Source organism: Dipteris shenzhenensis, chromosome 14 (genome assembly GCF_047967505.1).
Source record: "Dipteris shenzhenensis isolate YYH24624 ecotype China chromosome 14, Dip_SZ_1.0, whole genome shotgun sequence".
NCBI classification, from domain to species: Eukaryota; Viridiplantae; Streptophyta; class Polypodiopsida; order Gleicheniales; family Dipteridaceae; genus Dipteris; species Dipteris shenzhenensis.
Window position 1 is genome coordinate 48746641 of NC_141609.1, and position 13346 is coordinate 48759986.

The window sequence follows — 13346 nt, forward strand, 5'->3', positions numbered from 1 at the left end:
CATAGAGGTGGTGTAAAGATACACCATTTTTTGAAAATGATGCATAAGATATGTTCTCTTATGCCTCTAAATCTCTTCCAGAGTTATTAGAGTTTGTTCCAGCCTATTAATGCATATTTGCCCAAAGGCAAGCACTTCATTTCTCACATACAATGCCACATCTGAACTCTCATGTAGAGTGAAATCTTGTATAAAAAGAAACAAAGATTACCAATGGAAATTAATATTAGAATTTAATTGCTTCTAAAATAATTTATGTGACAAGCAACCATCCCTAAAAAATAGGAAACAAAACAAAATATACATGACTATGCTTCTAGCTTAACATGTGTGTGGCTCTAATGGGCATGATACTTTGCACAAGCCTTAATGTAGGTGAGATTAAGGGCTATACAAAGTATCATACCCATCCGATATTACTTGCATGGTTGGACATGCATATTTCCTGGTATCTTACCATGAATCATGCATGCATGTCAAAAAACATGCATCAGTGTACTTCTAGCCTATGTATGCATCTTTGATGGGCATGATACTTTACACAATCCTTAATCTAAGTAAGATTAAGGCATGTGCAAATCATCATACCCATCGGATATCATTTGCATGGTTGGACATGCATATTTCCTTGTTTTCTTACCTAAATCCTAAACCCTGAATCTTAAACTTTAAACCCTAAACTCTAAACCCCCAAATGCTAAACCTGAAACCCTAAATTCTAAATACTAAACCCTAAATCCTAAAATCTAAACCTTAAACTCTAAAATTATAAATAAGTTGCTTCAGTTAAGATCTAACCTATACTCTAATGTAAAATTAGAAAAGAAATCAAACTCTATAATCAGTTTTTTGTTAAATTGTTTAAAAAATCAAAATGTGAACAATTGTTTTTAAAAATGTCCATTTCGGAGGTATAAAATGAAAAAAAAAACCCATTTTGAGGTATAAAATAAAAATATGTTTTTTAGGGAGGGAAAAGTAAAATTTTTCAAAATCTAGAAACATTTTTTGAAAAACCCTCATTTCTTGCTAATTTGGAAAAAAAATCAAAATGGGACATGTTTTGAGAACTCTCGTTTTTTGGAATGGATTTGGTTTCGAAACAGAAATGTGAAACACTTTTAGATTTATTTTTTTTGTGGTCTCCCCCCACATGTGGCACCACATGTGGGTATAATGAGGGGAAGAGGAAGTGAGTGATGGGGAAGTAGGGAGAGGAAGACTGGAGAGCGGAGAAGAGGGGAGAGGGAAGGTGAGGGAGGGGGGAGGTGGAGCGGATGAGGGGGAAGTGGGGAAAGAAAGAGAGAAGAAAACACCCCCCCCAACATATGGCTCATGCCACATGTTCGGGGGGGGGGGGGGGGGCTTTTCCCCTCCCAAGATGTGAGGGGTATGAGCCATATCTTGGGGGGGGCAACATATGGTAGCCTCCCCCTCCCCCCTCCCAAGATGTGGTGTATGAACCATTTGTTGGGGGTTGGGGGGGGACATGTGGCAGGCTCCCCCAACATATGGCTCATGCCACATCTTAGAGGGGGGGCAACATGTGGCAACCTCCCCCTCCCCCCCAATATATGGCTCAAACCACATGTTGGTGGGGGGGCAACATGTGGCATATGTTGCCCCACGCCACTTGTTGTTGGGAGGAGAGGAGCCCCCTCCCCCCGCCAACATACATCATGGGCCAAATGTTGGGAGGGGGTGGTAGCAGGGGGCAGGCTTCTTTCTCTCCCCCCACTTCCCCCTCTCCCACTCCCTCTCCCACCTCCCCCCTCTGTCACCTTCCCTCTCCCCTCCTCCCCACACCACACCCCCCCTAACATGTGGTGGTGGGGGACGGGGGCTTCTTTCTCTCCACCCACTTCCCCCTCTCCCACTCCAACTCCCTCTCCTAACTCCCCCCTCCCTCACCTTCCCTCTCCCTCCTCTCCACACCCCCCACCCCAACATGTGGCGCACGCCACATGTTGAGGGGGGGGAGCCGTTCCCCCCAACATGTGGTGCATGCCACATGTTGAGGGGGGGGGAGCCCTTCCCCCCAACATGTGGTGCATGCCACGTGTTGAGGCAAGACTAGTAGGGAAAGGGAGAGGCAAGAGTAGGCAGAGGAGAAGATGGGAGAGGAGAGAGGAGGGGAGAGGGAGATGTGGAGGAGGGGAAGGGAGGGGAGGAGGAGGGGAAGGGAGGGGAGGGAAGGGGAGAGGTGAGTGACGTGAGACAAAGGAGGGAAGGGGAGAGGCACCATGAGAGAGAGAGAGAGAGAGAGAGAGAGAGAGAGAGAGAGAGAGAGCAAGGGGGAAGGAGAGCAACATGAGAGAGAGGAGGGAAGGGGAGACTAGGGAAGAGGAGTGGCAAAGAGAGAGAGAGAGGGGGGGGGAGGGGGGAGAGGCGACATGAGAGAGAGAGAAGGAGGGGAGTGGAGGGGAGACGTGAGCAACATAGAGAGAGGAGGGGAGGAGAGAGGGTTGCGATGAGGGGAGGGGCAATGTGAGAGAGGGGAGGGGCAATGTGAGAGAGGGGAGGGGACAGATGAGTGATGGGAGTTTAGAGAGAGGAGTGAAGGGGGGAGAGAGTAGAGAGGGGAGGCAGGCAAAAGAGAGGAGAAATGGATGGAGGGAATGTTTTTGAAATTTTATTTGAAAATACATCTTCTCCCTACCCACCATCCCTCTCTCCCGTCTCCTTGCCTCCCCTCCCCTCCCCTCTCCTCTCTCCCCCCTTCCCTCCTCTCCCTCAAATCCCATCACTCACCTCTCTCCTCCTCTCTCTTACATCACACCTCCCCTCTCTCCTCCCCTTTTCTCTCTCACGTCGCTCACCTCTCCCCTCCCCTCCTCTCGCGCCCCTTCCTCCTCTCTCTCTCTCTCTCTCTCTCTCTCTCTCTCTCTCTCTCTCTCTCTCTCTCTCTCCCTCCCTCCCTCCCTCCCTCTCTCTCTCTCTCTCTCTCTCTCTCTCTCTCTCTCTCTCTCTCTCTCATGTGGTCTCTCCCCTCCCCTCCTGGCTCTCACGTTTCTCAACTCTCCCCTACCCTCCTCTCCTTTCCCTTCTCCTGTTCCTCTCCCTTTCCCTCTCCCACCTCTCCCTCTCCCCTCCTCTACCCTCCCTCCTCTTTCCTCTCCCTTTTCCTACACTCCCCCCCCCCCACCCCCCTCAACATGTGGTGTGTGCCACATGTTTGGGGGAGGTGGGGGTCCCCCCATTCCAACATGTGGTGTGAGCCATACATTGGGGGAACTGGGAGGGGGGGGGGCAACATATGGCTCATGCCCCCATGTGGTGTGCCTAGGGCGCCAACTCAATATGTATAATGTTACTACCCTTGTCCAAAATCTAGATATGGGGGGACAAGGTCCATATATAATATGCATGGATTTCCTCCAAAAATTTTAAATATGCAAGGGAAGAATATGACAATCTCCAGTTCTCCCTACCACAAAGTATAAGGTTTCAACCTCAAAAAATATGAAAGATTTTAAGATTTATACATATTTTTCATAATATGTGAAACCCAAGGGGGGGTCTTTTGGATGAGGGGGTTTTTTTTTTAATACACTAAAATATTAAAACCAACACCTTTCAAAATCATGTAACATTTTCATGTGTTACCCAAATTTCAAGGTATAAAGACATATTTGAAGCTCTTTTAGAGTAGCACACAATCATGCTTACTCATGGCATATTGCTAAATTCATCTCATACTCAGAAATTGCATACCTATTATTCCTGAAGGGAATTGGTGCCTTAGCGTGGTGTGAGACATATGTTTGGGGGGGGGTCTCTCTCTCTCCCCACTTTCTCCTCTCCCCTCTCCCAACTGCCCCCTCCCTCACCTTCCCTCTCCCCTCCTCTCTACTGCCCACCCTTCTCCCCCCTCACTCCCTCCCTCTTCCCCTTATTATACCCACATGGAGTATTATATTAGAAGCAATTAAATTATACTTTCCATTTCCATTACTAATATTTGTTTCTTTGAATACAAGATTTCATGCTATATGAGGGTTCAGATGTGGCATTGTCTGTGAGAAATGAAGTGGTTGCCTTTGGGAAAATATGCATCAACAGGCTGTAACAAAGTCTAATGAGTCTGGAAGAGATTTAGAGGCATAAGAGAATATATCTTATCCATCGTTTTCAAAAGATGGTGTAGCTTTACACCATCTCTATATTGATACCAATAACTCTTGGATTCTCATTTACTACTCAATTAATAAATAATTAGTAAATAGCTAAGAAATTATTTAATAAATACCTAAGGAGGTATTTAGTAACAAAAATTAATTAAGTAGCAACTAATTTTACAATTAATTAACTATTCTTAAATTTTCTTAAAGACTTTAATTAGTAAATATTATTAATTAGGAAATTAATAAGTAATTAAGTAAGAAATTATGGAGAAAATAAAATTTTAGAAATCATGCTTCTCTCTTTGAGCCTATGTTCTTTGTGATTCTTTTTATATGTTAATAATAATCCTTAATTTCGTAACTTTAGCCCCTCCCATCATATATGGACTAGAATTCTAGCGAGAAAAGATTGTGGCATGCAACATTCAATGTTTGGTGGTGATGGTAGCTCCACAATGAAAGACAAAAATGAATTTGAGGAGAACATATTTCTCAATGGTGTATATTAAAACCATGAAGGTGCATATATACACCACCTTTTTGAGAGAGCAATCATATTTTTATGTGTTCTAGAATCGAAATTACACTAGAAAACTAGATGTGTAAAGTATTTGGTAAAATTATTTTGGTAGTTCCATTTCTTGTTTCAAGCAGTACTTGTTTTGAAAGATAGGTGGAAAAAAGTATGATAGTATGATATTAAAAAACAATGGACTTTCATTTAGTCCAATTTTAAAATTGGACTTTGCTAAAGTCCAAAAATTATGAATCCAGTGTTGGATAGTCCCAATTTATTCATCTGAATAACTTATTTGTATCAATAAAGTTTTAATAGTACGAAAAAAACCTCACAATTACTTTTAATACAAGCTCCTCAATTAGAGCTAAAGATTTCAAGTTATGGCCATGGGGATCTCCATGGCCATAATATGTGATCTATAGCTTGGGTCAAGAAGATTTAGAAATAAAATGTGTGTAGCTCCTTATGCTATATCCAATGGAGTGATTTTATTTCTATAATATATTTGAATTCATAATAATATGTTTTTATACATTAATTGTAATATAAACACATATTATTATGAATTTAAATATCTTATTATGTGTTTATATTATAATTACTATTAGATAAACACATATTAATATGAATTCAAATATATAATTTAAATAAATTGACTCCATTGGATAGAGTGTCAAAACTTACACACTTACTCTTTTTACAACTCCTCGATCTGAGCTATAGATCACATGTTATGGCCATGGAGATATCTGTGGCCATAACTTAAGATCCATTGCTCACATTGAGGAGTTGTGAAAAGTGAAATTGTATGGTTTTTTATGATCTATTAAATGGTATTATCTATGATTTGAAATCAATAACATGGATGTATTCATAAAAATACTTTGTATTCGTACAAATACATTCACTGGTGACATGGTGACTTATGGATGTGGAGCAAATTTCCCCCTTTTTTTCCCCATAAAATTATTTGTCTAATTTTCATGATTTCTTCAAATCATGAATTCAAAATTTTCCACTTAGCATTGAATTTTAGAATGTGTGGATTAGTTTAGACACCAAGTTTGTCAAATTCCAATGAGCAATGTAAGCTAAAAATCGAGAAAGTTATCCATATCCAATATGTCCCCTAAATTTCATAAAAAATGCTACACCCAATCATGCATTGGACCTCCTAACACTCCAAATCCAATTCATTGGCTCTATCATGAAAATGTTTTTTTTGTATTTAAATGTCTTATATGGAGTTGCGCATTGTGACAATGGTAACATTTTCCAAATGTGCTAGTTTGTCTACTTGGTCTCTGTACACATCGCTTGCATAGACTTTGTTTGAGCATGGTTTGATCGGTTGAAATAACCAAGCAATTGAGAATGCCCATTCTAGTAGATAATATAAGATCATGCATTGTATTAAAAGGAGGGTTCCTTTAGGTGGCTAGATCCATAGAATACAAGGTTACTACCAAAACAAAGGTCAAAATGCTTCTTTCCTTGGAAGTAATACTGTGGAACACATTTTTAGAAGCTCCCTAGATCCCCAATTGTGTGTGATTTTATGTTGAGCCTCTAGCTATAAGTTTTGATGGAACCTATTGTTGTAGATCATCTGAAATGGTGCCATGAGTAGTCACAGAGTGTAGATAGATCTTGAAAGTCCTTCATAAAAGGTGAGTTCTAAATTAGGAGGGAGAAGAGAAGCATGCTAGATCAATAGGGAAATGTGAGGAGGGGATAGTTGGCAAGAGCAGGAGGGAGGAGAAGTAGGCATGAGAAAAATGGAGGAGAAGATATGAGTAGGAGGGAGGAGGAGCAAGTAATAGACACAAGAGGGAGGAGAGGTAATCATGAGAAATATGGAGGAGGAGCATGTGTGGGCAGGAGGAAGGATGAGCGTGGCATGAGGAGGAGAAAGCATAGTGGGGGAAATGAGGAGGAGGTGGTGGAGGACAATGCTGGTGGACTAGAAAGAGGAGAAGATAAAGGTATATGGCAAGAGGGTGGAGGAGGAGGAGGAGGCATGTGGTAGGAGGACCAAGGAGGAGGAGGTTAGGTGTAGGAGGGAGGAGAAGGAGGCATGTGGCAAGATGGAGTGAGGAGGAGGAGGATGGTAGAAGGAGGGAGGAAGGGAGGGAGCAATTAAATATTTGAATTTGAGGTATTGATTTTGAAAAAGGTGGCCCCTCCCATGGTGATGTGTAAAGTTGACAGATGGTGGATTCAATTACAGGACTAACCCACCTAGGTAGGGGGGTTAGGCCTCCTTGGGAACCCACCGTGGGGCTTGCATTAGCCCACAAGCAATCCTCCCCTAATACATTTCTTACACCCTTTTAAGACCCCATTTCTCCCTTAATAGAGACAAATTATTGCTTGAACAGTAGTTTGAGATGCAACACTACCTCTTGCTTGAATGAAGAGATTTAAGCAAGAAGTAATGTGTGACTCCAAGGTACTACTTGAGCAAAAGGTTACATGCAACAGAAAGTGAAGACAATGTAGTACATGAGCAATAGGTTGGTATAATATAACCCATTGCTAGAATCAACGAACTTTCTTAACTCAAGCAAGAGGTTATGTAGCACCCAACCTATTGCTAAGCAACAAAACCTATTGCTCAAATCAATATATTTTCCAATTTATCGATAGCGGTTTACGGTTTAAGGTTTAGGGATTATGCTTTGAGATATTAGATTTAGGATTTAGGGTTGAGGATTGAGAATCCAAGGTTTAATATTTAGTTTTTAGTGGGTTTAGGATTTAAGATTTAGAGTTTAGGGTTTAAGATTCAGGATCTAGGGTTTAGCATTTAGGGTTTAGGTTTTAGGGTTTAGGATTTACGATCTATGGTTTAATCTTTAAGATTTATGGTTTATGATTTAGGACTAAAGATATAAGGCTTAGAGTCTAGGGTTTAAGATCTAGAGATTAGGCTTTCGATTTAGAGTCAGATTTAAGATTTAAGGTTTAAGGATTAATTTCTATGGTTTATAGTTTAGGGTTTAGGGTTTCTAAGGTGATAAGTGTCATCGCTTCCTCCCTCTCTCTCTTTGCCCCTCTTTCTCTTCCATCATCCCCACCCTTTGGAGACCCTTTGTCATGTGTCTCTTGAGCTCCTTCCCTCTATACCTCCCCTGAGGTCCCTCTTCCATGCCCCCCCTAATTCCTTGCCTCCTCCTAAGAGTCTCATCCAACCCCCTCTCTTACTCCTTCCCAACCTATGGGAAGTGCAATAGGTGGGGAAGGCCATTACATGTTGTGCTAGGTGATGGGAAAATGGATTGCTGAGGGGGAGAAACATCCCTTTCCCACCACTAAATCGCCCATTTTTTGCAAGCAAAAATGGTGGGAAGTACATTGTCTATTGCACTAGGTGGTGGGAGAAGGGATGAGTCAGGGGGAGGAACCTCTCTCTCCCACTGCTTCACCCACGTGTTACGAGCATAATAGGTAGGGGAGGTGCTTGGAGAAAGGGGGGAGGGGGGAGGGATGTGACAAGGTAGTGGGGGATGAGAGAGGAGGGGAGGTGTTACGAGTGCCACAAGTCTAATGTGTTGCACATTGGCAACTCCTCCACCCCTCCTCCCTCAACCCATCCCCCCTTCCCTCTCATCACCCCCTTGCTTCCCACCCCTTTCCTACCCTTCTCTCCCCCTCCCCATCTTCCCTCCCCTTCCCCTCCCTCCCCTTTCTTATCCCTCCCCCTACTTGACAAAATATGAAGAGGGGAGAGGAGAAGAGTGGAGATGAGGAGAGAGGGCACATCTAGAGAGCACACCACAAATGACTAACTGTACACTAGATTTAGTTGAAAATGTAGAATATATACAAACCCATTTAGGGTTAGGGTTAGGGCATCTAACCCTTTCCTTTATAGCACTCTACTATGTTATTGCTATGCACATATGATCACATCATGTTGAGCGTGAACTCTCAACACCTTCCCTCAAGATCAACATCATGAAGTAGGCCTTCCCTCAAGATGGTGATTCTGGGGAATTGAAGAAGGACTGAGCATTACATTCCATCACACCCCTTTAATGGGAATGCCCTTCCTCTGCGTCAAACCAAGAGCTAGTCGGTGTTTCTTGAAAAGCTCTTTGCTGAGTGGTTTGGTAAAGATGTCTGCAACATTCTCTTTGCTATCAAAATGCTACAGTGTGATGTCACCAAGTAACAGTCTTTCTCTGATGAAGTGCTCTCTAACATCAATGTGCTTTTGTCCTGGAGTGTCCTAGAGTGATAAGTCTTGTTTTAGCTTTCTGATGAAGCTATCCTTGCTTCCTATCACAATAAGATCATCTACATACAAAAATACAATAGTAATGTCTTCCCCTTGAACTTTGTACTAGAGAGTATGATCTGCATCAGACTTCATGTATCCCAGATCAACAAAATACTTGTTGATTCTGTTGTACCAACTTCTAGGTGCTTGCTTTAAGCCATAGAGACTTTTCTTGAGATGGCAAACCTTATTCTCTTTTCCTAGTTCAACGTAACCTACTGGTCCAGATAACCATTGAGAAATGCATTCTTGACATCAAGTTGATACACATTCCATCTGCTGAGTGTCGCTAGTGATATCAAGAACTGTATGAAATCCATCTTTGCCACTAGAGCATAAGTCTCATCATAATCTTAACCATATTGATGTGCAAATCCTTTTGCAACTAGTCTGGCTTTGTGTCTTTGAATACTTCCATCTGGATTGTACTTCACTTTGTATACCCATTTGTTTGCTATGGCCTTCTTTCCTAGTCGAAGGTCGCATAATTCCCAAGTATTATTCTTATACAAAGCATCCATTCCTTCATTCATAGCAGTTTCCCATTCTGGCTTGTCTACTATGTCTTCGAAGTACACTGGCTCTTCTGTAGCCATGATGGTAGTCATAAGAGCATAGTTGGTGGTTTTAAAATTCAACCTGAATTGCTTTGCCTTTCTAAGCATATGTCAATCTGGCTGGAGGTCTGCTTTCCGTAGTAGACCATTTGAGCTGCTGTGGCTCTGCTTGGGGTGTTTTTGGCAATTCTTGCTCTTCTTCATCAATCTTTTCTGTAGATGATTGAGTAATCAGTGCGTCTATCTCCTGTGTGTTTGAGGTTTTCCAATCTGATTCCTCATCAAAGATTACATCTTTGGAGATAATGACCTTGCAGTTGATGGGATCATACAACTTGTATGTTTGCTTTCTTCACTATAGCCAACCATGATGCATTTGCGTGACTTCGCATCCAATTTCCTACAATCATCATCATGTATATGGGCATATGCTATGCAACCAAATATGCAGAGATGCCCAATGTGTGCATTATGTCCAGTGAATGCTTCATAAGGAGTCATACCCTGTATCAGTTTGGTTAGAAGCCGATTAAGCAAGTAGTTCACAGTGGCTATTGCTTCTGCCCAATACTGATTTGGAAGATGCTTCTCACTAAGCATTGCTCTAGCATTGTCTACTAAAGTACCATTCTTCCTTTCAGCTCTTGCATTCTACCGAGGAGTATCTGCACAAATGAATTGTCTTTGAATGCCATGACTTCTGCAAAAGTTCATGAATGCTAAAGACATGTATTCACCTCCTCTGTCTGGTGAGGTGCCATGTGTTTGGAGGAGGGCGAGCGAAATCTTTTAAAGATTTGTCGAAATCTTTGGAGATTCTATTCTTGTCTGTCGACTCAGGCTATGGAGTCAGGCCGTCACGGCCATGCAATGTACCGTTGTGGAAAGGTTGGCTTACGCGTGGGAGACTGGAGGCAGAAGGTCGTTTTATTTGGCCGTTCTGTGGGTGCTGTAGAGCTTCATGTGATTAGCGTGGAGGTCGTGGGTCGAGCAGGTTGGCTAGAGCATGGTGCGTTGTAGGAGGTCCATTGTAGGAGTCACAGGTGAGGCTTGGGCTTAGAGCCTTAGTGAAGTGCATGCATACAGTTCACCTTTGAAGCCGGTTGTAGAAGGCATCTACTGTGGAGAAGGCATAAGCTTGACGTAGAAACTGTGGAGCAGCCCGTGGGCATGGAGCCATGGAATTCGTGGAAGGCGGGCTGTTAGAGGGCTCGTTTGCTTCGGAGTCCGCATGTGTGTAGCCGTTGCTGCTTTTATCCTCCAAGTTGTCAGTCAGTCTGGTCATTGAAGCCGTTTTGCGCCATGCGAGAAGCCACGGAGGCGCTGTGTGTTGGACGTGCGCTAGAGGAGCCGGTTTTCAGAGTTATGTAGTAGGCGAGGATGACAGATGGTCGAAGGAGAGCCATGGCTGAGAGTGTGGAAAGAGCAATATGTGCATTTTTGGAGCTGAGGGGCCACCATGGCGCAAATCTCTTCACCCTCCCTGCTGCTTTGGTACATGATTGCCCGTTGGAGAGCTATCATAAAGGAGCTTGAGCCTGAAAGGTCGACTAGTGAGAGTATGAGAGCCTTAGGCTGCGGTGGTTGATGAACAATTTACAATGCAGTTGATGGAGGAGCTTAGAGGCAGTCAAGTCTTCTACTATAGCGGCAATTAAAGTTGGAGACAGCACCGTTGAAATCTGACTGGCTAGATAGGGATGGAAATCTGCAGCAGACAGAGAGCCTTGATGCTCAAGACGCCTTGGATAAGACCTCTCGAAGGTCTCTACCAAGGAGTAGACTCGTATCTTTTCTCTCTCAAATATACAAAGGTGGTCAAGGGTTGTTGCTGAACCTTTGCTTAGTTGAGTGCCCTTGCTTGTATGATGAGAATTCTCTCCCTATCAAAGTTAAGTGAAACTAAAAAGGAAATAAATCTCTCTCACAGAACTAGTTCTCTCTCAATCTCAATGCTCACCCTTTCTCTCTCTCAATCTCAATGCTCACCCTTTCTCAAAAGCACTCTCTCTCAGTAAGAAGAAGAGGATACTCTCTCTCACACACACAATATATCTCTCAAAGATACAATGGATTGAATTGAAGAAGATTAACGGAAACCTTTCAATCATGGACGGAAATCTCTCTCAAATGGACGGAATTTCCTTTCACTCAATGGAAGTCTTTCATCAACGGAATGAAAAATGAACACTCAATCTCTCGATCACTCTCTCACACCCTCAAGGATCGCAATGCCTCAGCGGAAGGCAAGGGAGCTCTGATACCATGAAAAAATATGAAGAGGGGAGAGGAGTGGAAATGTAGAATGTATACAAACCCATTTAGGGTTAGGCTTAGGCTTAGGACATGTAGCCCTTTCCTTTATAGCACTCTATTGGATTAGTGCTATGCAAATATGATCACATGATGTTGAGCATGAACTCTCAACACCGCCCCCCCTCCACCACCACCCCAATCCTATTGCGAATGCAATAGGACAATAGGAACTCATCTTGTTGCATTCATAACAAGCTGGGCAGTCCCCCCTCTCACCCCTTCCTCCTCTCCCCTACCCCTCTCATGCATGCCCTAACCCACTTCCCTCATCTCTCCCTCCCGCTTACTACCTCTCCTCCTACCTCTCTCCACCATTTTTTTTCTTTTCCCTCCCTACCCTTTGCTCCCTACCCTCGGTTACCCCCCTTGTCCCTCCCCTTGCCTCTCTTTGGATGGGCGGTAGCATTATATCGAATCGGTTTTGTTGCTGAAACATTGCTATGTAAGGGTATTCATGTGAATATCATCAACATCAAATATTAGCTAGGCTTCTTTGATAGATACTTTAGTTGCACAAAATATTATAAGGACGAAACTATATGAAAAATTGGGAAAAATGTTCAAGAGAAGGGTCAAAAACTCATAGTTGTTGAAGAAGATAAGCGAGACCAGACAAACGTGTTGAGATGGAAGAGAGCAAACCAAATAATGTTGACACTAGCTCAAGTGATGAGAATGATACTTCTATAGTGAATAAATTTAGTAAGGAAAACCAACACAAATGTAGACAAAGATGCGGGGGATCAAGCATTGAAAAAAGTAATTGAAATTCCACTTTCTCACCAAAGAAGAAGCTAGAGTCAGGAAGCAATCCCTGTTGTTACCATCGAAGGGAAAGGAAGGATATAGTTGTGAAAAGATAGGACTTAAAATCTAGACGAGCACTAGTTCTCTTTGAAGGACAGGGAAGTGGAGATGGTGGAGAAAACAAGGAAGTAGGACCCATAGTAAGCAATGATGAGCCTACAACTCAACCTCCCAAAAAGGTCCACAGGAGCTTGTTATTCTTTTTGGCTCTCATTATTATGTATGAAAAAAGCACAATATTAGTCTTTTTGGACTTGTCTTTGGTCCATTGGATTTTATACAAGTCCAAAAATGTTGATAGTTGTGGTCTATACCCTGAGATAACATAGACTTGTAGGCGGAAAAAAATTGGGAGTATACTCAAAAGAGAAAAAGTGAAAAAAATAATTTCAAGACAATGAGTTGCTTTCAAGGAAAGAAAAAAACTAACATTAGTTACTCAATGCCTTGCTACTCCACCTTGGGATGTGATGTTCTCCCACTTAGGATATAGATATTAAATGCAAGAAAATATGAATGCAACATCCTTTAATGGCCATGAAAAATAAGTTCCTGGTTTTTTAGCATCATTATCATTCTAACATCATTACAATTAAAGATGCCGATCTCCAATATCCATCAAATCTAAACTTTAATCATTACAACTAAAGATGCTTCTCTCCTTGGGGGGTCCACTAGGGTTTATCATATGGTACCACGTGATTGTAAGGGAGGGGGGTTATATAAGTGAAGGAAAG